The sequence below is a fragment of the Pteronotus mesoamericanus genome, unplaced genomic scaffold (genome assembly GCF_021234165.1).
Source record: "Pteronotus mesoamericanus isolate MK-2021 breed Mesoamerican mustached bat unplaced genomic scaffold, CSHL_Meso_final contig_90, whole genome shotgun sequence".
In the NCBI taxonomy this organism is placed as follows: domain Eukaryota; kingdom Metazoa; phylum Chordata; class Mammalia; order Chiroptera; family Mormoopidae; genus Pteronotus; species Pteronotus mesoamericanus.
Window position 1 is genome coordinate 24,992,150 of NW_026555277.1, and position 27,979 is coordinate 25,020,128.

Here is a 27,979-nt window from a genome sequence, read left to right on the forward strand (position 1 = left end):
TCAATCTGCCAGTCAGCAGGAGAGGCAACAACTCTGAACACCTCCCCAGTGCCATTCCATTGGGAATGCACAATTGCCCATTCCGATTGCTTGCCTTTCTCCTCAGTAATACCCTCTTGGTGTTGAAATCATTTGGATGCCAGACGCCTCATCTTACAGATTTCAATTTTGAAGCAAAAGGAAAGGACGATAGGATTCTTATATAGAGTTTTAAATATCACTGAAGAGCCTTCTTCCTGCTCTCTGCCTGGCTCTGCTCTGACTTTCTTTGGAAAGGAAGACTTTTATTTCTCTGTGGGTGCTGGAAACTCCCACCTGCAATCCCTGGAGAGTCAGTAGAGGGGAGCCCCTCTCTCTTCTCACGCCACCCTTCTATTCCTTCTTACAGAAGGAAAATAGGCCTCCGTGTCTGCTCCCTCTGAAGGACTGGAGAGGAATCTATTATCACTTCCCTTACTTCCTTACTTGGCTCTTTCTTAGGGAGGACAAATGACTAGAAAAGTTGTTCCAAGTTACCAGCGTGGGTTCTCCAGGAATTTACTAGAACCAGACATTTTTTTCCCCTCTTTCTTAGAGAGCTTATGCTCAAGGGAGTGGATTAGTTTTCCTTTCTGGTTTACATTTGGTAATTGAGCAAAGGGAGTCTGCTTCTACATAGGCCTCTGCTTCCTCTGTCCTAGGCTCTCTGCCTGTAATTGGGTGGACAAGTTCAGAGATGAGGTGGAAGTGGGAGGCCCAGCCATGATTCCCAGTCTAGGAACACCAGGAATAAAGTGGACACCGATTTGATGTTGATTTTGCTCCTTGTGCTGGCCTCAGTTGGTTTGAATTTGGCAAGGGGAGTGATTTGGTCCTCTGGAGTCTCAAATAATGGGCAGTAAGCTTCAGGGTCTTATTTCTTAGCCACAGGGAAAACAACCAGGAGCAGGACATTCTGGTACAGCATAGCCAATAACTCATGATATTTGCAGAGCGGCTTTAAAATGATTTCCTCTCTGGAAATGTGAAATGGGACTGGGGGAAACTTAACCAGTAGCATTTGTAGCTTTTTGGATGATGATTCTACAAGACAGAGCAATTAGTGATACTTAGCAGTAGCCCGTTTGACCATGTGTTTTCAGTTAGCTTTTCCCCTTCTTCCTTGTCCCACTTCCCCTGTCCTCCTCTCCTGTCACATGCGTTTGAATTCCCAAATACAGTTAGGATCACCTAAGCCTTTGCCTCAGGCTCTGCTTCCCAAGCTAAAGCTACTTTCAGAAGAGCATGAACTCCTCACCCCGCTTAACGGTGTGGGCTGCTAGCACTCGCAGTTACCAGAAACAAAGTTTTAAACACGGCCTTACCATGGTAAAAAGAGAAGGGGTTTAATAGTTTGACCAGAAAGGATATGACATGAATTATGCAGCAGAATTCAAGGTGGTTTTCCATGTGGCTGGGTTTGCCTTTCTCTGCCACGGGTATGCGGCTGCTCGCCTTTCTGGGGCAGCCTCCCACGCTGTGGCTGGAGGAGCGGTCAGAGGTCAGGATCTACTGTTTGGTCAACATGGGATGCTCACCTGGGCAACCCAAAGGTTTTATTTTCTTTACTGTTTTTTTCCTTAATATTTCGGCTGAATTGGGAGTTCGATAATGGAGGTGCTGCCTTAGCCTCTTTATTCCCAGTTAGTGAAATCCTCTCTGGGTGACTTTAGTCAGCGTACAGATTATTTCAAAAAATTATTGGCATTGGAAGTCACAGAAGTGCAGCAGAAATCTGGAATTGGTGAGAAAAGTAGGGAGAAATAATGGGTAATTTGTATCAGAGATTGACTGGTTACTTGTGAAACCATTTTTCTTCTCCTCCTGAGCACAGGTAGATCACATTCCCAGCCTGCATTGCAGTGAGGTGGGGCCATTTGGCTGAGTTCTGACCAACGGATTGTGTCTGATTGTAAGTGATTCTAGGCTTGGCCTACTTCCTTCTAGGAGCGATTCTCCGTTCTTTGTCCCCACTTGACAGCTGAACTGGGCGGATTCTGAGGACTCATAGAACTGTGGGGCCCTAAGCCTGAAGGAGCTTGAGTCATCCCGAATGACCCTTTTCCCCATGGCTAACCCACACTGGATAGTGATGCAAAAAATTGCCTATGCCACCTACATTTTGGAGTTGTTATAGCATGTATGCTCCTCTGAGTGATATTTAAGTGTTATAGGAGTGGTTATCATAAACAAAATATTTTCCCACTGAGTGGTCTCAGACACACAGGGGAATGTCGTCCGTGCAGTGTGGGTGCTGATGGACAGGATTACATTTAATGGGCCTTTTTATTTCCTACAACAGCCCCCTTTATCCCTGAGGGGGAAGGTTGCTGAAAGCAGTTTCCTTTGGCACAAGAGAATGTTTCATGATTTTAGCAAAGGGCAAGTCGGTATCTTTGTGTATGTATGTGTGCATGTGCCTATGCATGAATGTGTGGTAAGCACTGAAACTAATCTTCCCAACCAATTTACAGCTGTAAACTTACCTTTCTTTCCCTTCTTCTCTCTCCCTCTCACTTTCTCCTATTCCCCTTTTCCTTTCTTCCTCTATTCCCCTGCCTTCCCCTGCCTTTCTTCCCTCCTCTCTTCCTTAAACATGTATTGATACTTAATCTATGCTAGGCAGTAGAATCTGTTGGCTTAGGTTCTAAGTGTTTTAAGTACCAGGAGCCCTTTGTGTTCTTACCAGTAATTATAATACATTGGAGTCAGGAGATAAATAAGAGGCTTTTTGGCAGATAGAACCTTGGGAGAGCTAATTGGTACAATTTCCTAATCCAAGTTGCCTCAGAGAACAAGGCTTTCACAAGATTATATAAGCTTTAAAATTACAATAACTTCTCACTTTTTCATCACAACACCATACCCAGGCACATCCATATGTCAAGACGTGGGTGTAGAAACATTATTTCTATCCTGTGAGAACAGCCTCATCTCTGTTTTTGATATCCAAACAGGCCAGGATCAGACTCCCACAGCTTCTTCACTCCCTCAAGCCCACTGTATCATAAGGAGTTTAATTGTCTATATTTTGAAGGATGATCAATTTTTATAAGGAACGCTGGGCACTGTATCTGTATACATTGTATAGATATTTAAAAAGTAAAGACTTGGACCAGGGGAGTGATGTGGCCTGATGCCTTCATTTTACAAGCGAGGGTGGGGACTCTCACATAGAATGAAGAGAGGTATCACAGGTAACAAAGGGAACAAATTGCTATTCTGGGTCTAGAACTCTGATCCTTTGAACAAGATAGTAGTTGCCTTATGTTGCCCCTTTATGTCCCTTTCCTTATTTGTAAAATGAAGATATAAGACCAAGTCATTTCATTTCCCTGCTCAAAACTCTTTTGCTTTTCCAATATGTATAAAGTACACAGAAAGACCCTGAATAACGGTACGGAGCTAAGCTCCCCTCTGCCAATTCGGAACGTCCACTCTGAACTCATGCTTAATGACGGAATAAACTTCTTTTCTGTTCAGTTTCTCAGATTCCGGTCACCAGGTGTTACCTTTAATAATAAGCTGGGCAGGCTGGATTCTTTCTGACTATTGCAATTGATTCAAGGTGTGGTCACATGTTTTAAGCATGTTCCATCAGAACATTCCATGAAACCTGATTGACACCTTCATTTTACAAAGGAGGGTGGCGAGTCTTAGATAAAATGAAAGATTTCCTATTTTAATTTGTGAGGGATCTTACGTTGTAAAGGTAATATAGGTTGGAATTGCTGTGGTTATTCTTATCTCCTTATGAAATGAGTGAAGTCAACTCAGAGGAGGGCAGAGCTGAGTGACAGCGAATGTGGGTCATGACACCATTTGAGCCCCTGGAGTCATCTATGCCTAAATTCCTAGACTTTACAACTGTGTGAGTTAATTTTTTTCTGTTGATGTGAGTTTGAGTTGATTTCTGACACTTGCAGCTGAAAGAAGCCTGGCTGATATAAGCAAAAGCTAAAATGAGGGTCATATGTAATTGCAGTACTTTATGAAGTCTTAGATTTTTACTCTTTAAGAATTTTTATTTAATTAGTTGCAATGTAAACAAGTGAGTTACTTCTCATCAGGGAATCTTGATTTGGTGCCCTCTGGGTTGATTTCATGAATACCTTACAATTTCTAAATCCTTTAAGGGTCTACTTCATAATAACTTCATTTTGTGTCTTGATAGTTTGAGAGAACAAAACATTTCTATATTTCCCTACAATGATCTGAGCCATGGGACCACCCTTGCAATTTTCCTATAAGCTTGTCATCTCTTTTTGTCAAGCCCTTGAAGCAGCAATAAGTTAAAGTAAGCATCCATAAACACATTTTCCCCCCAACTTACATGTCTAGTTACTAGAAGCCATTTCTCTTTGGTCTGTTGACAGGTAGCAGGCATGATTCCAGCATTGAATACACTGTAGAGTTATTGATTTTCCTGGGATAATAGTAATAGAAATGTATTAATCTATCACCTTGTATTGGAACCTATGCCTTACTCACAAAGATTACTTTCCCTGAAGAAGCACTCCTAGGCTTCTTGTGAATGTCCACTCTAATTTAAGTCAAAATCCCTTAGCTTGTTTGAGGTTTAAAATTCCCCACAAGTTGATTTGCACATTTCTTTTCAATCCTATTTCTGTCTTTGTTCTTTGGATTGAATAGTATGTGTTTCCAGAATATACACCTTACATTCCTACTATTTTGCTTTTATATATGTTGTTTCATTTGCTGTCAAGTGTCCTCTTTCTGGTCTTCCTCTGTATGTCCAGAATGACTCCTCCTTCCAGACCGAGCTGGAATGCCAGCCCTGTTCTCCGTGAGGCCTTTCCTGGTAACCTCAGTTAGAGTGAATCCCTCCCAGCTGGGAACTTGGAAGCACTTTGTATATGCTCCTCTCTCATCAGCCACCTCACTCACCACAGCGGTCACACAACCTTAACCTCCCCATCTCTCACAGCCAGCTGTCCCAATCTAATGCTCCGTCACATGAGGACAACTGTCACCACTCTCCCTCCCTACAAAGCTGTGAACTGCCAGAGCCAGGATTCAGCTCTAAGCTATCTAAATCCAAAGTTAAAAGTTCAACCACCATGCTTTACTGTTTTTCCCTCTGGTATATTAATTTGGTATGATGAGTGTCTTATTTTTAAGACTGGATTATAAATTCTCCAAAAGCAATGTCTTCATTTAATTCATCGTTATAACCTTGTAAATGCTTAGTGGAGAATCAGGCAAAAGGTAGGTGCTTAATAAAAATTTGGATGGATGAATGGAGAGGTACATTTCAGCAATGATATATTTTGCAGAAAATGGAAATTATTTATCATTGGTTTTAGAATACTAGAGTCAGTAGAAGAGTCTCTTTTCTAATTATATGTGATATGGACATAATAATGAAATGATCTTTAAATGGATGTTTGAGAAGAAAACTCAGAAGTTCAGAGGGTATGAGAGGAAAGATGGTGTGACAATAATATTTGGAACAGAGAATTCATAGTCTGGATATGTAGTTAATTGACTTATTTTGTGATAATTTAAGTTAATGTATTAAAAGAGCACATGGTGATTTAATAGACTCTCATATATATATTTATCTTGGTGTCCTGGTCCAGGATAAAAGTCCTTTTACTCCCCCACCACAGCCTCAAAGCTGCTGAGCCAACAGATCATTTATTCTCAACCAGATTTCCTGGCATGATATTGACATTGGGTAATCCTCATGTGAACAGTTTCTAGTGGGCAGACCATAAGTTCACTGTTCTGTCACTTAGCAAAATATATCAGAAAGGGACTAGTCAAAGAACATGTATGAATGACCCATGGGCATGGACCATAGTGTGGGAATTGCCTGAAGGAGCTGGGTGAAGGGTGGGCTGGGAGGAGGAGGGCAAAGGGAGAAAAATTGGGACAACTGTAACAGAATAACAATAAAAAAGAAAAGGTAAAAGCAATATACATATCCTTGGGTGGTAAGGATTTAAAAAGAAAATGTGACTATAGATATATGCAAAGATAAATATATTTAAAATATATAAACATGCATAGAAAGACAAGGATGATGAGTCCTTATTTTTCTTTTTTCTGTATTTTCTACGACAAATACATATTGTATGATAGAAAAAAAGTAAAATAAAATAATATCAAGAATAATTAGGAAAAAAGCTATCATAAGACTAATATTTTAATTGTTATTATTATGTTCACATTCATGAAAAAAGCATTTGATGATTTTGGCATTTCAACTATTGTTGATAATAAATGGGTTGTGATTCTCTCTTCAAAAGAATTGGGACACACTGCATTTCAGAACTTCTCCTATAAGCGCTTTAAAATCCAAGCAGGATCCACTTTTGTCCAGGAAGATGCCTGGCAGTTGATGATGGTGCCAGGAAGATGGGTGCATTTTCATTGGTTAAGACTAAGTCCTGTTTTCCCCCAGAAGTTGGAAACTGATCATGGGAGGGTATTATATAAGCTAAAGACCTGAAGGCAAATGAAATGTTTCATTGGGTCAACTCAATGTTACGTCATCTAGCCCAGAATTTTTCCAAATGTGGATGTCAAGGCGTGGCCAGGAAGGTTAGACTATTTGCTTCCCATTGTGGATAACATGAGGTTGATTGTAAACATTTTAAGGTCAAGGGCGGATTCTGTAATTCTTAAGTTGCACATTACTACCTAGCGTAGTTACAGACAATAGGAGCTAACACTTTCTTTTTTCTTTTTTTGTTTCTGTATATTTCTTTGCCTCTTTCTATTACTTTTAGAAAGCTTTAAATGACTTCTTGGTATTCTTTTTTTTTTTTTGACTTTTTTCTTCTCTTTTTTTTCTTTCTTTATTTATTTTTAAATACATTTGTCTCTGCCTCCCCCCCACCACTTTCTCTTGCCCCCTCCCTCCGTCCCTCCCTCAGCTCTTCCCCTTTGGTTTTGTCCATGAGTTCTTGCTATATGTTCCTTGACTTTCCCCTTCCCTTCCCCTGCCCGCCCCTCCCTCCTTCCCTCTTGTCTCTGTTGATTTCTTTTCCTTTCAGTGTTGCTGGTCATATTTTCCTTGCATCTTTGTATTGTTGGTTAGGTTCCGCTTATAGGTGAGATCATATGGTATTTGTCTTTCGCCCCCTGGCTTATTTCGCTTAGCATAATGCTCTCCAGTTCCATCCATGCTGTCGTGAAGTTTAGTAGTTCTTTTTAAAATCCTACCATGTGATAAGCCCTGTATTGCGGCCATGATTTTATGTAATTCTCTCAACAACCCAATGTGGCAAGTACTTTTACCTGCAGTTTGAAAAGAAGTTGAGGGTCCATGGCAATTCCCTCAATTCCCACATGTAGGAAGTACATTGGATGAGAGTGAGTGCATACCTGGATTAGAACCACTTACTACCTATGTGGTCTTTTTGAGAGCATAGTCAAATGTTTATTACAGTGCTTGGAGCACACTGAACAATTTGTACTAGCAACAGCCATAATTGTAATTATTATGACTAACTGGAAGAGCCAGGGTGAGATCTTGGGTCTATTTTGTATCAAAGTCTACATTTTTTTTTTTGTATTATGCTATGCGGATTCCCGCATATTTTTAAATGAACCAAATATTCCCTAGTTTCTTTTAATCACTTATCTTGGTTTTATTCTCTGTGTAATTTATCAACAGCTGTAACCCTGGTAGCAGTAGAGCCTCACCTGTAGGTTCCTCACTGCAGGTGGCCTCTATTTGTGATGGGTGTAGTTTATTGATTCCTGTAAAGACTGCATTTTAGAAACTGGATCCTTGGCCATCAGTCAGGAACTCAAAAGGGGTCTCCCTGCCCACCTTTCTGTCTCCATATGAGAGACTTGCCATCATATGAGAGATGTGTTATCAATAAGACATCTTAATGAGTTAGTTTTGAGGATAATTTACATACGTTGTCACTGACTCTTGTTGGTTTGCTTTTTTGTCCTCTGTCAGGAAATTTAAAATTCTGTGGTTATTTATCTGTGTGGGTAGTAAAACATTGACATTCTCCCATATAATCTTGGATTTTTAAAGACAAAAAGCAATTGGATTTATAGGCTATAAAGTCTCCTTCTATGCTAACATAAAACAAAGCTAAATTGATATTGGCTAGTGTAGACCTAGATTTGGTAGTGTGGAGAATAATATTCTTGAGTTATATTCTGTATTTGAGCCTATCAAAAACATTTTTCAAATTTGGAGAAAGTGGAGGACTTTTAGATGCTATGTTTAATTCTTGCTTATTGGTGATTGGTAGAGAATAAGCAAGAGACAATATGGTATAATATAAAGAGGAGAGATTCTGGAGAAAGACAGACATAAATTCTAATCCAGGCTTTGCCACTTAGGTAGGAGCTGGGCCACCTTGAGAAAGTACAATAACTTAACCCATGGAAACTTGAGTTTTCTCATTTGTTAATGGAAATAAAAATAGCACTTATATGATTAGCATAAAAATTTAGTGAGAAGTTCTTGTCAAGTGCTCATATAATGCTTGGCAGAAGACGAGTTCTCTGTTAGAAGCTATTATTATTATGGATAAAAACAGTCCACTGTGTATCAATTACAATTCAGTATCAGTAACTCTTTTAAAATGAACAGAGTCACATTCAAGGGGAGAAACGGGGTCTTCAAGCAAGTGCTAGATTAGTTTTGTTATAATCTATCTTATGCCCTTGTGTAAGCTTTTCACCTTGGGAGTGTTTCCATGGGTATTGTGACCAACTGTACTGGTTTACCAGGGACTGAGGGGTTTCCTGGAATGTGGGACTTTCTGTGCCAAAACAGGGAGAAACCTAAGATGCACTCACTCTATCACAGATTCTGTTTCTCAACTTTGCTGCATGTTGGACTCAGCCATGTTGCTGTTTCTGCATCTTGGGTCTTTTCTCTAACCTTACAACTTCCCCACAGACTTACATAGAAGAAGCAGGGCACCTGCCTGAGTTTTGATTGCCTACCATTCTCCAAAATGTTATCTATGTTATTTTTGTGTATCATTATGATGAAATACATTTAAATGTATATGATGTGTTTAAAATAATTGCAATTATTATCTTTGTTGATACTCAAATGGCTCCATCTTTGGCTCATTGAAGCATATTTAATTTTGGTTTGTTAATCTTTTCAAAGTGATCCATGGCATTGGAGAGTTTCCATTGACTCTTGTCTCCAGTGCCATGGGGACAAGACAGAAATTTTATGCCCCAAATCTAGAGCCAGCCATTTCTCCAAGGATCCCTGTTTCCTTTCAGTGGGAAATGGTATTTGGCGACTACAATGTGGATACTAGGAGTGCTTGTTTCTACTGGTTGGGTTATTGCTTTTGGGCCTTTACAGAGGCCTAGGGAATACATATTTTTAGTTTTTTAGAGAGAATATTTTGTAGTTTCATATTTTTTTTAAGTCAAATTTAGGATTATATGGCTTTTATTTAATCTCATCAATTTTACATGTGTATATGTTTATCCATAATGAAAATATTGGTGCACAATGACACCAGTATAACTTGTTTGCTTTATCCCACACTACACAGAAATCGGTTGCAGAATAACAGTAACATCAGTACCACTAATGATGTGATGACTCAAAATAGTTAAAATAATTTTTTCTTTTGTGTATGTTTCAGTAGGAGTTCAAAGTCAAGTTACTGTGATTTAAAGTCACTTATTAGTCTCTAATGGTTATAGTACTAATTGTATGTAGGCTCATTTATTTCCTCAAATTTTGAATTTTAGGAATTGCTTTTAGTTTAAGTTTTTTTAGAATTATTTAAAATTTTTACGCTATTCCAAAGTCTAATTTACAATACAGGATAGTTTCCATGAATTCCAGCTTCAAATCTGTTTCTTTCAATCTATTCCTTCTCCACTTTATAGGTTAATTTTTTATTGTGGTAAAATTCATATATAAGATTGTATATATTTCAGGTGTATAATAATTATATATTACATACACATTATCATTTGGTATTTATATACACTACATAATATTCACCCTGTTAAGTCATTACCATTCATCACCATAGAGTTGATTCCCTTTACTATAATTTTGAGAGGCATGGGAGAGATAGTAATTAAATGTATGTAGCTAGTTCACCATCTTTAGTTGGAAGTTGTGGAGTTCTTTGGATTTATTTTGAAAGCCACAAGGAAGACAAACTGTTGATTGATGGTTATAGGTCAAAAGTCAATTTCACTTCCATAGTGGGGCAAAATTGAGTTTATGCTTGTTTGCATGGAAAATGATACAATAATTAATAAATGTTAATACAAGAATAACCTCTGTGTTTTGTGTAACCACAACTACAAACCTACTTTTGCCTCATCCTGTATAGTAGCTGTAATCTGGAAGAAAATAAACAGAATACAACTTTTTATCATTTGTTGTGTGAGTTGGAGTCCAGGAAGAGGGTGAGTGAGGGGCATGAGAGGTTGTAAATATGACTGCATGAAATGACAGTCATGATGCTGTGGCTGCCTCCCAGGGGAAATTAACTCTCCACTGTACTGTTGAGCAGTGAATTTCAAGCCACTGTCTGAAAGCTGAGCCTGTTTCTTAATTTGGATTTAGTATGTTGGTTGTTTATCTCAGGCATATAGCAATTGATGGTTCCCTTATAGAATATTGATTGCATTTAATGAGTATGAATGAATAGGCCATGGCTCCATGGGACAATGAATAAAGTGTAATTCAGTTCAGTCTTGTTTTATTGTGTTCCTGCTAATTTTCCACTCTCACAGCTGAGATCTGTTGGGACATGGATTTCCTAAAATGTAGTGTAGCAGATTCTTTTTTTTTTTTTGGCTTTCTTTTTTGCCTTTTTTTTCTTTTCCCTGCAGTAAACCTGTGTCAAGGTTTGGGGTCGAGGGAAGGGTAGGGAGGAGGGAAGTGGAGTAGTAAGAAAACTTTGTTTTCTTTAAAGGGGAATTTTAATGCTTGACCTTTTGGCAGCTCTTAGGAACTCTACATGGGAGATCAGAAGCTTTCCAGTAAGTACAGTTAGCAAGTCTTATACTTGTAGAGGTATCCAACCCGTGGCCCATGGGCTGCATGCAATCCAGGATGGATATGAGTTCAGCCCAACACAAAATTGTAAATTTACTTAGAACCTTTTTTTTTTGCTCATCAGTTTTCATTAATGTTTGTGTATTTCCTGTGTGGCCCAAGACAGCTCTTCAAGACAGCATGGCCCAGGGATGCCAAATGGTTGGACACTAACAACATGAGCGTACATTTATTCCAGGGGTAGGTAATAGACTTTGGAATGCATGGTCATGTGTAGGAATGATTTAAGTTTGTTAAGACATGGAGTAGGGTTTACTTTGTCCCTGCATGATAACTGACATCAGCCAGAGGGTTTTTGCTTATTGTTTTTAAATCGTTATTGGTCTAGGCTGAAGGTGGGATGTGCTTGGTAGAGACAACAACTGCTTTTATGGAGATTGATTCTTCCATGGGTTAGCTTCTGATGGGAATTCTAAAGATAAATAATAGTTTTTAAGGACTTATATGTACCAAGAAGTGCCCAAACCTTAAATACATTAACTAATTTAATCCCTATGAAAGAATTACCATTATTATCAGCCCCATTTGACAGATGAGGAAAGTTAGATACTTAGAGTTTAAATAACTTGTCCAACATGTCATGAAGATAGATTAGAAATGAGGAGGTCTGCCTCCAGAGCCTGTCCTCCTAAGCGTTTTGTTATACCACCTCTCTAGCACCTAGAGATGGTAATTGTCTTAAAAGGATGTTACCAAAACATCTAGACCTTCCATCCCTTGATATTTTTATTTGGCTCTGATGATGTTTTGAACCTCACTAGAGGTTCTGTTTTAACAAACCTCTCTTCCTCTATTTTAAATGGAGGAAGATAAAATAGCAGGGTGTGCATATGTGTTAAAAATAGTCAAATATACACAAGGTATTTATATGTGTGCATGTGTTACTAACCAGTTATTGGAAGTAGTAAGTACTTAATACACTTTTTATATAAAAGTGACTGGATGACACTAAGAAATGAGCAGACTATAGTAGAGGCCCAGAGATGGCCCTATGGGGGAGAGAGTATGGAATAGAAGATGTTATTCCCAAGGGGAGCTGATTAACTCCTTGACTTTGGGTAAATGGGTTTCTTCTCTTGGCTCTTGGGCTTCTTACTTACAGAACAAAGGAATTAGATTAGGTGATTTACAACAGTTGACTTAAAACTGCTCTGTAGAGCTCTAGGGTTCTGGGACGTGTGTTATTGACCAGTGTGATGGTCATAGGGAACTTCAACTAAAAAAAACGGTCTTCCCTTCCCCCAATCCAGGAGTCACTGAGGACTGTTCAACTTTTAGTAAATTTATAAATTGAGATTATATGTAGGATTCTGTATGACAAAGAGTTCTGTTGTTAAAATAAGTTTAGAAACTACTATACTGACAATTTATATGCTCTTCTAGTTCTAAAATGTTATAGATTTATGTTATGCAACCCATGGTTGACAAAACTTACTTCATCTGCCTGTTCTGCCACAAATACACTTGTGTTTTTACTTTTCTTTATCTATTGGCATGGTCGATTTTTACTTTTGCTCAGAATAGTGAAGTCAAATAGTTAAGACACTTATTATCCTTGTAAATCCATCAGTTTACTTAGTACTTTTGCTTCATTATTCCCCTTTACATCCCTACACATCAATGAAGAAATTTGGCCAACTAGGTCATGAATATTATTTCTATTTTCAGATGAAGTAACTAAAAGTAGAGAAAACTACTTTCTCACGTTTATATCTCTAATGAGTTGTGAAGCTTGACCAACAACACCATGCTGTGTTAACTTGTAGTGGGCCTTTGAAATACGGATGGTTTCTGGTCAACAGGTCCTAAGTTTCTGCACTGCTCTGGTCTTGCTGCTTCATTTTTGTATGTCACAAGTATTATAGTTTCATCTCTGAATTCTCTTCCTCTCCCCCTACCACTTCATTTGCCTGGGAAGCTCCTATTCATCATTCAAAAACCTGTGCTACCATCTTGACCTGGATGGGACCACCACTGAACTTGTACACATCAAAATGTAAGTAACTGGCTATTTGTTTCTCTTTCCTGCTATACTGTGGGTGTTTAAAGGGGTGGAACTACTTCCTATATTCCTAGGAGTTGACATTCAGTATGTGCGGAAAAACCTCTGTTGGTGCATATTTTTTACTATGTGTAAAATCCCACAATGATATCATAAAATCTCATTGTTTTAAATATCATGTATATTCTGGAAACAGCCAAATTTACTTCTTCTTGCTGTAAAACTCCAGATTCATATATTTTTATATTTACTTGACATCTACACTTGGGATGTCAAATAAATGTTCCAAATTTAGCATGTGCCAAACTTAACATCTGCTGCTATGATGACCAACTGACTTAGTTTGCCTGGGAGTATTCTGGGACACAGGACTTTTAGTGCTAAACCCAGGAGAATCTCATGTAAGCGAGGATGGTTGGTCACCCTAATCCCCCTTGAATATAACTTCTGCTTGTGCCGTATTGCCTCCTCACAGCATCATTCATGGCCCTCTCTTATAGTCCATTTATTTCTTATTTTCATGTGATCATTTAAATATAGTGCATTGAGTACTTATTACTTCTAATAACCAGTTAGTGATACATGCACACAGATAAATACCTGGGCATATTTGACTATATTTAATGTGTATGCACACTCTGCCATTTTATCTTCCTCCATTTAAAATGAAGAAAAGGGGCATGACCAGAAGCAGTACAGAAACAAACCAGAACGTTTACCAATGTTGTACAATGAAACTCATAAAAGCCGAATGAAAACATCATAAGACAGAAGATCTGGATGTTTCCCTAACATTTTATTGAGGCAATTCCCATCTCTAGATGCTAGGGAGGAGGCAGAGCTCACATAGACACTCACCATCCAGTTGGTATCACTTTTAATCTTTCTCATCTCAACTGGTGGTATCTCCATCCTTGAAGCTGCTCAGGCAACAACATTAACTTCTTAATCATCCTAAACTTCTCTCTTTTTCTCACATCCAATCCTTCAGTAAATCTTTTTGGTTCTGCTTTCAAAATCTAGACTCCAATCTGGTTACCCTATTTAAAATTGCTATCAGCAAACTCTTCACCCAATCATTTTCTTACCTGACTGTATTTTTATTTCCTTTTTGGGGCACTTACTACACACCTGTTTATTGTGTTTATTTTTTATCTTCTCAGGTTTTGGGGGGATCTGTTTTCTTCCCTGATATATCTCAAGTGCCTAGAAACTGTCTACTATATACTGAATGTTTAATGTATTTTTATTGAATGAATAAATAATTCATTCACAAGTTTTATAATTTTTTTTATTCTTACCCAAAGACATATTGCTGAGAGAGAGAGAGAGAGAGAGAGAGAGAGAGAGAAAGAGAGAGAGAGAGAGATATCAATTGATTGGTTGCCTTCTCATATGTGCCCTGATGGGGGATTGAACTCACCTGGGTACGTACCCTGTCTGGGAATCATATCTTTTGGTCTATGGGATGATGCTCCAACCAACTGAGCCACACTGGTCAGTGCCATTCACAAGTTTTGTTTTGTTTTTTAAAGATTTTATTTATTTATTTTTAGAGAGGGGGAGAGAGGGAGAAAGAGAGGGAGAGAAACATCAATGTGTGGTTGCATTTCACACACCTCCTGCTGGGGACCTGGCCTACAACCCAGGCATGTGTCCTGCACTGGGAATCGAACCGGCGACCATTTGGTTCACAGGCCGGTGCTCAATCCACTGAGCCACACACTGGCTAGGGCTCATTCACAGGTTTTAAAGTCAGATTTTTCTCTCTGTTTATTGAACACATTATTTTTAGCTGCAGTTCTAGGTACTTTACATGTCATTTAATCCTCACAGTCATTCTCAGAAGTTGCCTTCATCCCACTTCATGGAGATTAATTGACAGAGATAGCAAATGGTAAAGTCAGATTTTGAACCTAGGTCTGCATGACTTTAGAACATGAATGTTCAACCACTGTCGTGTTATCTAACGTCTACGCCAGCTTGACCTGACTGATCAGTCCTAGCATTCTGCTTCAGCAAACTACAGTATTTATGTTGGTGGTCAAATCAAGATTTTCTAATTAGAGAGGAGATGGTATCACCTATAAAATCTGTTTTTGTGAGGAGCTACGGTAGATGGGAAACGATTAAAATGCCATAGAGCAGACAAAATGTTTATTTGTAATAAGTTCCCAACTTACTAAATACTACTACTGATGAAAAAAATAACATTTATTATTTTCACGATAGTTTAAAACCCACTGAGCACAACAAGCCAAACATTTAGTTAGCTAGAGGAACAGCTTGAGCAGTGTGGTGGAAAGGGAAACTACTTAAAAATATAACCATTAAAAAAATTTAGTTTGTCTCTCCTCTTTTCTCATCAGGTAATTAAAGTTCTTGACTTGTTTGAAAATGGCTCAGATTTAATTTCATTTTGTTAAGCACCTCAATTTTTCAGCTCAGGAGAAAAGGCTATTAGCGATTTGCATTATCCATTACAACCTCCTTTATAATATGAAATTTATATGGGAAATGCTAATTGGACGTTCATCATTGTAAAGGTAATGATTTCTGTACTTTTGGTGGTGATAATTAAGATGAAAGATGAAAATGATATGGGATGAAAGTCAGATTTTTTTTCATTTTCCACTGGCTGGCGACTGAGGCAGGCATTCTGTTCTTTGCCTCAGATGGGTAACAGTGGAGGGCAGAGCCAGGGATTCAAGGAAGGGTGTGTAAATTACAACCGCCTTGATGTCCCGGAACTCCTCAATTACCAAATCCCAGGCAATTAATTCAGTTCCAGATGAAAAAGGTGGGAAATGCTATGTATCTCAAAGACAGATGGATCTGAAAAGATCTCTTCCATTCCAGCCTGTTGCTTTATGGATAAGAGTTCCACCAAGGTGCTCTCCCATCAATCCTTGTTCCTTCCTCTGTGATGGGAATAGATGGCTAACATTGACTGCCATTATTAGGAGTAATAGGTATGATTCCAGTAGGCTTTTCCATTGAGCATTGTTGCATCTCTTGGCTTGCTGATGTACTCAAGATTAGCCTTTTGGAATTGACTCCTATGAACAAGGTGTGGTCAGGCTGAAAAAGGAACCTTGTTTTACTTGTCCATCACATTCCCCAAATGGTTTTCAGTGAAGCAGAAGCCATTGGCTTTTCTGTATGTAGGGAATTCAATAGGAGTTTAAATCATTGGAACTCAGGGGAAAATGACACAAGCATCCTTTTAAACAGAGTTTTATCCATATGCTTTTCAACTAAATTGGCAAATATTTATTGGGCATCTACTATAGTCTAGGCATTGACCTTTTGTAGGTATTAATGTAACTATTGTGCATATAATTCCTGCTGGATAATATTCTCCACCTAAGAAGCTATGATTGATCACAATTCATTTTTAAAATGTTCAGCCAAGTGTTGGTCATACTTCCAACACATGGAAGTAATCAGCAAGTGTTGGTTTCACTTTGATTTCTTCAATTCTAGAAATAAACCATCAAAAAGAGATTCTGTGCTTTCACTAATTATCAGGTAAGTATCATTTAGGCTCCTTGCCTCCACAGTACAGTTTTTCTGGGGTCATTCATTCATTCATTTATTCATTTTTCAACACACATTTGCTGATTAGCCACCATGTATTTCAGGCACTGGGAAAAGAAGCTGATTTATGCCTAAAATTTGGTGAGAAGCACAACTAAAACTCTCAAATATTTCTTTGATCTACTAGGGGTCATGTTAAGTTGATGCTATTTTACCACAGGTCTTTTTTTTAGGATGCCATAGACTGCCAGGATATAAGTGCCTTTGTCACAGGCTTAGAAAAGTCTTGTCTTAAAAAGGGAGTTTGGGAAACTGGTGATGGGTAGGGTTTTAGAACTTTTTGGCACCAAATCAAGTGTTCCTTATTAGACCCCACGTGATGAGACCAGTGGTTTTATTCGGCTCTGGGTTCAGCCCTGACGTGAGCACTAAGCAACGACAGGGCAGTATGGCAGGGGTTCTTCATGTTGTTTGCTTTGAGGTGGATTTTTAAAGATCCTGTGTATTGAATATTTGTTGTGTCTGCTACAATGATCAGTGCTTTACCTACCGTGGTAGTGCCCTAACTCCCCTTTCTTTTTTCCTTCCTGTCCCTGCATCCATTCTCCGCACAGCAGCCAGCGACATCCTCCTGAAACATAAATCACGTCGTGTTGTTTCCCTGTTCATAGCCCTGGTCACACTTAAAATCCTGGCCCCAGGCTCACTTTCTGACTTCTTTGTCCACCACGCTCCGCATTGTTCATTGCGTTCCAGCAACACTGGCCTCAATGCCAGGCATGGCTCCTATTTCAGGGTGTTTGCATTGGGTATTTTCTTTTCCTGAAACACTATTTCCCCAGATATTTGCTGGGTTTATTCCTTCATTTCATTCATGTTTGTGCCCAAATGTTACCTCCTCAAAGAGTCCTTCCCTAGAAACTCAAACAGATTAACATTCTTTAATGTTATATTTATATATTGCATTATATTTATTTTTGATGCTTGTTACCTCCTGATGTTCTATGACATATTTAATAGTTTATGTGTTTATTTTCTATCTACTCTATTAGAATGTAAGCTCCAAAAGGAGTGAAATTATTTCATTTGCTGTTCTATTCCCAGCACCTCCTACCTGGCTTATAATAAGCAGGCACTTGATAAATATTGTAGACATTCATCCTGCTCAGTTTATAGAAGGAGGAGGACCAGAGGCTCGGTGAAGTTAAATGATTTGCTGACAGGCGGTGAATCCTGGGTTCAAACTTCAATCTGCCTGCAAAGCTGAATTTCCTATATTTGTGCTAGGCCACACTTCTTTTTAACACTGCTCAAGTCCAGAGGTCTGGGTTTTATACTTCCTTGTATTGGTAAGTGCATGGTATTTGATGAATGGATTAATAACAATAGCATGTATTTATTGGGCCTTCATTAAGTGTCAGATGCTCTTCTAGGTACTTTACATATATTATCTCATTTAATCAGAGTACGCAGGAGATGGTACTATTATCAACTTCCATTTACAGATGACAAAACTGAGACACAGAAAGGCTGAATAAGCTGGGTGTAAAGACACACATGTACGAAGTGAGCTGGAATTCAGAGTCTGAGATGAGGCCCTATTCTCCTATCCCCCGAGCTTGGTGTGTCTCAGACCTTTTAGCATCGCCTCCTTAGAAGCCTTTTATATATTTTCTTTCCTAAGAGATTTTAGTGGCACAGAACTGTATATCTGTTTATGACTGTATATCTATCTGCACATTATACATAAAAAGAGTAAGATTTCTTTGCCTCCTCCTCCTAAGAAAAAAATTTTACCCCCATATTCTAGGCTGATCAACACCTCTTGTTCCTAGCAAAGGACTCAGCATGGAGTCCTGTGATTAACTCCATATACTGTATTATTATTATTATTGGTTTATTTTTGCATCTTTTTAATATATTGTAAATAATATATTAATTACAGGGCAGGGGCCATATATATCTTAGTCTCACATTTTTCGAACCAAATACAGAGTAGGTTCACTTAATGATGTTTGAACAGTATTGTTCAGACTTCATCAACAACTTGCTGCAGGTGTGTCCTGTAGACATTAATCAGCTGCAGGAGCAGAGCTGGCTTCCTCACATGGTTCAGGTGTGTGTGGCTCACTCTGCTTCAGCTGTAGGTATCAGCATCCGTCCATTGTTTTCTCCTGGATCATCTGGGGAGCACAGTGATGTAAGTGCTCAGGCACTAGAGTCTCTGCAGCAGGTTTCCCAGCAACAGAGGTGAGCCAGCAGTCCTTGGAACACAACTGGCTTTTAACTACCCCGGAAGCCTCCTTTCCCCCATTGTACTGAGATGAGAGAAGAGGCTAATGGTGGGCATGAAGAAATAAATTCTTTTGTCTTTGGTTGCTCCATCTCTAGGCAATCTTAAACATGGGTGTTTTGGTTTTGTTTTTGTTTTTTAAATAGCCAGCCATGTGCAGGTTCTCCCTGAAACAGAAGCAATTTCCGGTGTGGTTATAGTTCAGATTTGGACGTGTTCTTCCTGTGTGTCCTGATGTCTTCTGTTTGCCCCTCCAGTTTCACTCCTTACCCTTCTCCATCCTGCTCTCTGCTAAGCAGACAGATCAGGATGGACCACACCATTGTTCTCCCTTGCCCTCTGGCTTTTTGTTGGGTTTCATTAATGCGGAGCCCTAACAAGAAATCTAAGGAAGGAAGAAGAAGGGTTGGGTATTTATTTTCCTTGCTGGTGACCTATGTTCTTGTCATCATTGTTCACTACATACTTTGACTGTGTCATAGGTCCTTCCTTTCAGGGTGTCACCTTCCCAGGTTATTATCTGTTTTGGGGTTCTGGTAACCACTTCTTTTCTTGTCACTTCAGGCCTACAGGTATATATTAGTAACATTTTTTTACTTATTTATAATGTTTTTACTTCTTGGCGCCCTGTGGACTTGGCGAGTGGAAGGGACTGCCCCTCCCAGGATGAGTTAATTCTTCTAGATAGTAAGAGACTTGCCTGGAGCATGCCTTTGATAAACAAACCAATGAATACTGAGTCCTACCTCCAAACCACCTCCATTTAGCAGGCTCCTGCAGCCAGAGACACTATCTCCTGCTCTAAATCACTCCAAGATCAGGTACCAGACAGTTAGAACCTGCTCCCAAAGTCCCAGAGCCCACCAAAATTATTCAAGCTAGCTAATCTAAAACCTGCTTCGCCTGCTTACACTGCCTCTCCCACTCTTCCCGAGGAAACCACAATGAACGCTCTTGTCCCTGTTTTTCTCCCCATTCTCTCTGCCTCCTGACTGACCCCAGGGCTTCCCCATATGGCCCCTCCCATGATGTAGCACTTGCCTTCCTCTTGGGAAGGGTGACAAACTATCTTTTCAATGGCAATCATCCCCGATCTGTTGGTCTTACCATACCCAACTAAAAACAAAATCACAGGTACATTTTAGAACAGGGTGGCTTCTTAGTTTCCCTACACATGGTCCTCTCATTTATAAATCGACCCTTTCGTAAACTCTCCTTTGACTTCCCTATATGATGTGCTGCCTCTCCCTTGCTGTGACCCTGACTGGTGCTCTCTGCATGGTTTCTGGATGGGAAGGAAGAGGGAAGAGAGTCAGGTCTACAGAGCTGGGGGCTTCTGTTTTGGTGTATTTGGACTCAACCCACTGTCCTTATACTGACCATGGTCAGTAGTGCCTAGCACGATGCCTGGCACGTGTTAGGTGCTCAGCAGATACTGGAATTAATGTCTTCCCTTTGATTCCCTGCTCTGTGCCACACTGTGCTGGAATGAATCACACTTAACTCATTACAACTCTAATTGGTCTTGATATTTTAGAGTTGGAAGGAATTTTAAAGGTAACTCAACTCACCCTATTTATTTCCCCAGTTTACAAATGAATACGTTTGAAGACACAGAAGGAAATGGTCTCAGATTAGAGGTAGGATGGGGACTAGAATTTCAATCTCCTAATCAGTATTTTTTACACTGTTCAGTGATAGTAATTTAGTGCAGATAGACTTGTGGTAGGGCCTGTGTTAAGAGATTCTCATATTAACTCCTTTAATCCTAACCCAACCTTCTTATGTGCCTATTTGGCACTAGCCTTGTTTTACATATGAGCAAAAAGAGGTTAAGTAATTAATTCAATGTCATCCAGCTAGTAAGGGGTAGACCAGGGTTCAAACTGGGCAGCCTGGCTCGAGGGCCTGTGTTACTAACCTTCCTGATTCGTAACTGTACATTATGCACCCTTTTCATTTGGCCAGTCTCTATTTCTTAGGCAAGAATTGGATACTGGTGTCCTTTTTTCATGCAGAGGGGATTTAACATATTACATAGTAGACACCAGCTGCTTGATCATTACTGACCAATTGTTTGCACAAAATCCTCTGAGCTTCTCTGTTGAACTCTGGGATCTGGTCAGTAATCAACCCTTATTCTGTGGCCTTTCTTTGTTTTCCTAGTTGTTATGTACCAGCTCCAAGTCACCTTCACTGACTGAGTGGAAGAAGCCTCCCTGGAGAAGAGGGGAAGCTAGCCCACTGATCCCAGCATATACTTTCTTCCTGGGCTGAGTTCTGCCTTGGAGCCAAACATAACTAGAACAGATTGTTTCCTCCTGCCAAAGAGGGAGACTGGCATTTTTACTTGCCTTGTATTACAAAATTTGTTGCATAAGGCAATTTAATTAGCACAGCAGTTTGAGGTTTTACTAGTTACTGTATTTAAGCAATTTTCTGGCACTCCTGCTGTTTTACGAGGCTATAATTTGGATCCCAAATGGAGAAACGATAAGGCCAAATAAAGCAAAAAGATGGCAATGTTATTCCAGAGGTTAAGCTCCTGCACAGCCCAAGGTAATGCGCCAGTGAAGCAGGGCAACCATTTCTGCTGGCCTCCTCCAAGGACACTCGAATTGCCCAGTGTATTTCTTTGGGTCATTTGCTAAGAATTACATTCTATTGCTATTGCATCCTAAACTAAGGGAGGTTATGGGACTTGCTAGGACTTGAGTTCAGATTGGTTTGTCTCTTTACAACCAAACAAGACACAAATGTTAGCAATCATGTAAATGTGGGAGCCATATAGTATCCATGTAGGACAAGATGGTGTCTATTTTCCCTTGAGCAGAGGATATGGAAACCATGTGGTGTCCATGAAGGAAGGATGAGACCCAGCTCTTGAGGATGTGGGACGATACAGTGTCCATGTGGGAAGAGGTGGGGTCCAGTGTCTTGGAGCAGAGAATGTGGAACTCTATGATGCTCATTCAGGAAAAGGGTAGAGACCAGCTTTCCTGGTACAGAGGCTGTGGGAACCATGTGTTATTAATGTGCAAAGGGGTAAAGTCTAGCTCTTCTGATGTGGAAGATGTGAAACCATGATGTGTATATGTGGGAATGGGTGGGGTTCAGGTTTTCTGGAGCAAAGGATGTGGGAACTCTTGTGTCTATGTAGAACAGGTGGGGGACAGTTTTTTCTTGGAGTAGACAATGTCTTTTTTTAATGAACTTGGAGCTAGGACTTGATGATGAGGGTTTCCCTATGTGGACCAGATAAGGTGGACACTGGGAAGCGGGAGGTTTATGGTATCATATAGGTAACATAGTAACATTGCATTTAGCCTGGATGAGGTGTTTGAGGTTAAGATTGATTATCAGGGCAAGTAGCATAAAAATAGAAACTACCATTTTTTTTTTTTAGCTCCTACCAAGAGCTAGTCACTATGCTAAGTGTTTGAATAATCTCATATAATCCTCGCAACAACCCTTGAAGTAGGTGCCATTATTAAGCCCATTTTACAGATAGAATGGAGATTGAGTAATTAATTAATTGAAATACTAAGCACCTGCTGGGCAGTCAGGATGCAGTAGTAAACAATACAAACAAGTTACTTTCAAATAGTCACCTGGAAAGTAAATGGCAGGTTATAGACTCTGGTTCTAATGTCTATGTTAATTAGAACTGTTTTTCCTAGCTGTGTGACTTCAGAACAGAAATTTTAACCTTAGTCATCAATTTACTTATCTATAAACTAGGGGTAGTAATATTCAGCTTGTAACAGTAAAGTGAGGATTGAATAAAGACTTAAAGGATCTGTTGATTAATAGATAATAGAGGAATTCTGGTTCTTTCCCTCTTCTGCTAGTGTGAGGTTCTCTACTGTAGACGATACTAGATTTGACAAAATCCAGCTTCCATGCCCCTAAAACTTTATCCTTGTTTTTCAAGACACACAATGGCCTCAAACTCCACTTCTACAAACTCTACCAGTTCCACTGAATCTATGAAAAGGGTATTTTTTTTTCCTTAGTAATTTGCTGTGTGGTAGGAAGATTTCTAAGATGACCTCCAATGACCCCTATGTCCTAGTACTTACTCCCTTCTGTAATCTCCTCTCCTTGAGTGTGGGCTGGATATAGTGACTTGTTTTAACCAATAGTTTTAACCAATGGCAAAGGCGATGTGATGTCATCTGTGTGAATAGATTACAAAAATAGTGACTTTCATCTTTTTAGTTTCTTTATTGCCTACTCATCTTGCATGCTGCAGTGAAGTAAGCTGCTATGTTAGAAAGGTCCACATGGCTAGGAGCTGAGGGTGGCCTCTGGTCAATAGTCCTTGAGGATCTGAACCCTGCTAATTGCCATGTGAGTGATCCTGGAAGCTGATCCTTCCTTTATTGAGCCTTAAGATTATGCAGCTTGGTGGGCACCTAAATGCAGCCTGTAAGAGGCTCTGAAGTGGGCAGGACTGGGAGCCTTAGGCCTCTTGCATTTCTTAGTGCCTCTGTAAGCTGTAGCAGACTTCCTACTGGTAGGAAACTCAGTAGTAGCAGACTTAGTTAGCTTTCTTTACCTTACTCTAAAATTCTCTATGATACTCCCTTGTGGTTTCTCTATATGTTTTTCTGCTCTTTGTGGTAGCTAGTTATTCCCATATAAATAAGACATCATTGAGAATGAAAGGGCTGTTTAAGCCCCAGTTATCTAAGGTGCTCTGTGGAGGTATTATAGACCCTGGTTGGAATTTGCTTGCAGAGGATTAGGGTATCACTGGATAAAACAGGACATTTTAACACCATTATTTTGACACTTCAAAACCATTGATTCTGTGCAGTTTTTCTCCCTGAGAAATGACTATTTCTGATCTTTGTCATAATGTTGCTGACGGATAATTGTACTGATTTCCATTTCTAGTAAGGAAAACCCCAATGAATTCAGATCTTTTTGGCAACAGTTGATAGTACCTACTTTATTGTCCTAACAAAGAAAACTCCAAAATGTCAGCTTTTGACAGCTGCTGTGGGGCTTTGGCTGCCATGAGCACTATAACCATAGAGTATCATACTTATTTCGCTTAACAAACATTTGTATAGTGTTTATTATGTGCCATGCCCTATTCTCTGTGTATATATTTACTGAGTCTGCTAATCCTCTCAACAACCTTATGAGTTGGGTCGTATTATTATCCCCCATTTTACAAAGGAGGAAACTGAGGCACAGAGAAATGAAATAACATGCACCAGGTCACACCTCTTTTAAGTGACAGAGCCAGCACTCACACCCAGGCAGTCTGTCTCCCAAGCTTACACCATTAACACTGTCCTTGGTAGCCTCTCTGATGTGCAGAGAAATGGATGCAACACTACCCCTTGTAGTCATAGGGCCTTCTCCTTGCAGTATCACCACTAACCAACCAGGTCATTCCTTTCATTTTGGTTAAGATTCTCAGTTCCTGCCTAGCTGCTCTTGGGTGGTACGAGGACAGTTTAAATGAGTGACCTCAGATATTGCAGACATTATCAAATGCAGAACTTGATGTTCTAGTAAGGTTAAATAATAAGCCCTAGAGATGTCAAAATTGATGGGAAATTGGCTATGACCTAAAACAGCATATGGAAAAATTGGTCTCTGTAAAAATATTTCTCTGGTTTGATTGTTGACTGGGCATGGCTGAAAGGGGAGCAAAAATATAGTCACTGCATAGTCTTTTGAACTGCAGTCAAAATGGCAATAAAATGGGTGACTCAAGAAGGTGATGTGTAAAATGTCTTGAGTGTAAGATGAATAGGATGAGCTGACAGATTTGGAGGGACTGGAGTAGAGGTTGTGGATCAGAGGAACAGAATGGGAAGAGATGAGACTGAAGAGATAGAGTGAGGGAGGATAAGTAAAGGTAGGTTTTAGCTTATGGGAAATGGGGAGCCATGGAATGATGTTAATGGGAAAATGACACAAGTAAATATGGATTTTAAGGCATCCCTTCAGAATCAGTGTAGGGGATTGATGATTGAGGCAGAAAATTAGTTGTTCTTTTCTACCCTGGTTTATGTTGTGACTGCATCTGACTTGGTTTGCCCTTAAGGACATTCTGGATGAAGGTGGTAGATCCTGATCAGCCCTGCCTTCCAGACTATTCCAGGTAACGTCCTTTGGAGGAATTCAGTATCTGAACAATGGTCAATTTTTATTGACACGATAATTTTCTGACATTATGAAGCAATGTCTATCGACCTTTGGGACTCATAGATGTGGTAAGTTGAATTTGTTTGAAACCCCAAAATGCCAGGAGTCTGCTTGAGAAATAACAAAGGGTCATTTATCCTGCCAAGAGTCTCTTTAAAGGGAATCAATAACCTCATTGGAAAGAAAAATTACATCATTTTTATGGGGCCCCTTTCCAGGTGAGTAATGCTCAATGGGTATTGTAACCTCCATTATAGGCTGCTTCCTCCTGACAGGCTCTGACCACATGATGATAGATGGGACCTCTTTACAGTTAGGATGGGTTTTATTACTCCCATTTTCAGATGAGGATACTGAGGGCTGCAAATTCAACTAATTTACCTACCATCACACAGTTAGTAGATGGTAAGGATTTTGAACCTGGGTTTATTAGATAACAAAAGACGCTACACTAGGCTGGTGTGTGTGTGTGTGTGTGTGTGTGTGTGTGTGTGTGTGTGTGTGTGTGTGTGTGTGTGTATGCATAAGTATCTCTGTATGTATATGATTAGGGAAAGTTTCAGAGACCAAATTGTGAGTCAGTAACAGACAATACTCCTAAAAGCTGTTGTGCCCACCAGGAAGCTGTTATGTTTCCTAAGGTGCTAGATTTTGGCAGACTGGAAGGGGTTAAACAACTTGCGTTGGAGTGATTATTTGAATTGTGTTTTGGAAATAATCATTTCAAGAGTCAAATATAATTAACTTGATTAAATTACTGCTTTTGAAGCAGGTTAGAGTGACTAAGTTCCTCTATTAACCCTCAGTCTTGACATATATGAGTCTCTAACACTTTAATGGTACTCATTATGTGCCAGGCATTATTCTAAGCACTTTTCATGTGTTAATGAATTGTTTTAATTCTCACAACACCCTATGAGGTAGGCACTATCATTAATCATCCCCATTTTACAGATTAGAAAACAGAGACAAAAGAGATTAATAACTTATCCAAGTTCAAATAATTAAGTAGCAGAGGTGGGATTCAAACCAATGTTGACTGGCCCTCACATCCAAGCTCTGTACTGCCTCTGTTTATCATTCCCCCCAAAACCAACTCATCTAAGGGGTCCTCTTGTCCTCCCCAGCACAAGGCCCATAAAGACAGCTTACAAGTGCCTGTCTCTACAATGACTCTTCTGATGTTTTCTCTTTTATCTGGTGAGAGATTTGCCCTATGACCTTTAGGACCAGGACTGCCTAGGCACACGGTTGCTGCAGAGGGTGCTTGACACCAAGGGGGCGGACCTATCTCTCTGACTGTTTTATTGCTCTTCACCAACCTGCAAGGGCCTGGGTTTGAGATCTAGGATGATGGTAATACATTCTGAGTGGCCCACGGGCTATTCCTTTGCTGTGCCTAATGAGTTTAACGGGGCGGGGTGGGGGGGTAGCTGGACGGAGAAGAAACTGGCGACCATGGTGGAGGCATACAATGCCCTTTGGTGGTTTAAGCTGTACTTTCTCCACAGATGACAGGCGGAATTTGAGGTGAGCCTTGCATGCCTTGTCTACTGTTGAATGTTAAGTCACTTGAAGGCAGGGATGGCAGTGCCTTGCATTTGTGTGTCCCATTTGCAAGCGCAGTGCAAACATAACAGATGTTTTACAAGTTACTTCTTGATCCGTCAGACTTTTGCCTATCCTTACAACCCAGAACATAATTATTTTCTATAAATTTTCCTGATCTCTCATACTTTCTTTTCATCTTTGAAGAACTAATTGTGCTTTCATCTGAGTTCTGACTAGCTGTGAGAACTTTGGTAAATTGTTTTACTTATCTTTGTCTTAGTGTCCTTAAATTGGGGATAAATGTACTATCCATCTCTCATAGTTGTGAACATTTTAGTGAAATAATGTATATGAAAGGCATTCTGTGAACATTAGCAAGATGTAAAAATGATAATAATTTTATCTATTAAATTGCTGAGTTTCCTAAGGGATAGGGACCATTATTTTACATTTCTGTATCTACATAACATTGCCAGGAATAACTCTAAAAGAGATTTACAATTGAAGGTATAAGTAATTTGATTATTTTAAAGGAAATAATGCCACAAAGACTGTGGTTCTAGGAACGTTTTAATGATTCCTCAGTAGTCTTTCCATCACCTGACATGTGAGTAGCCTAAGAGGACTCTGAAAGGTTAATCATAAGAGAAAATGCTTCTGTTCTCACATTGCTAAGTCAGATTAATATACACTTTCCCTTGGCTAATTCCGAGGGATGGTTAATTTAGTGACACTAATGGTTTCTCTGACAGTCCTGAACTTGAGGTCCTTAGGCCCCCCTGACTGAGGAAGGCAGAGACCTAGCAAATCATTTACCACTCCGGGTGAGACATGTAAAATTCTTGGCCATGCAATTAGGGAATTTGCATATTAGTTCTCATACTGGGATGGGGAGGTGTTGTAGCCTGTAGAAATGATGTCTGATTGGAGGAAGGGGTCCAAAGCCAGAAGAAACTGTGAGCATGTTTTCTTTGTTGGTTGAGTCCCTTAGAAATTGCCCTGAGGTAATTCTGAAAGAAGAAATCCAGTCTCATCCTTCATGTCTTGACCTCTTTGGCCCACAGTTAAACAGGACACACACACTGATTTGGTGAAATAGCCTTTATTAATAACATGGATAATAGCTACCATTATTTAGAACAACAACTGGAATCATTTAAAAAGGCTCGTGTTAACCCATGGCCTTGCTCTCAGCATGGATGGCTGGTCTTTAGAGTTTCGGTCTGGCTCTTCTCGTCAGAGGAAATAGCAGGAGAAAGATTGAAGACAGGAAATGAGTATATGCTAGCTTACTGTACAAGCCACATATTGTCTCTTCAGACTTTCATCTTGGGGGAGTTTTGTA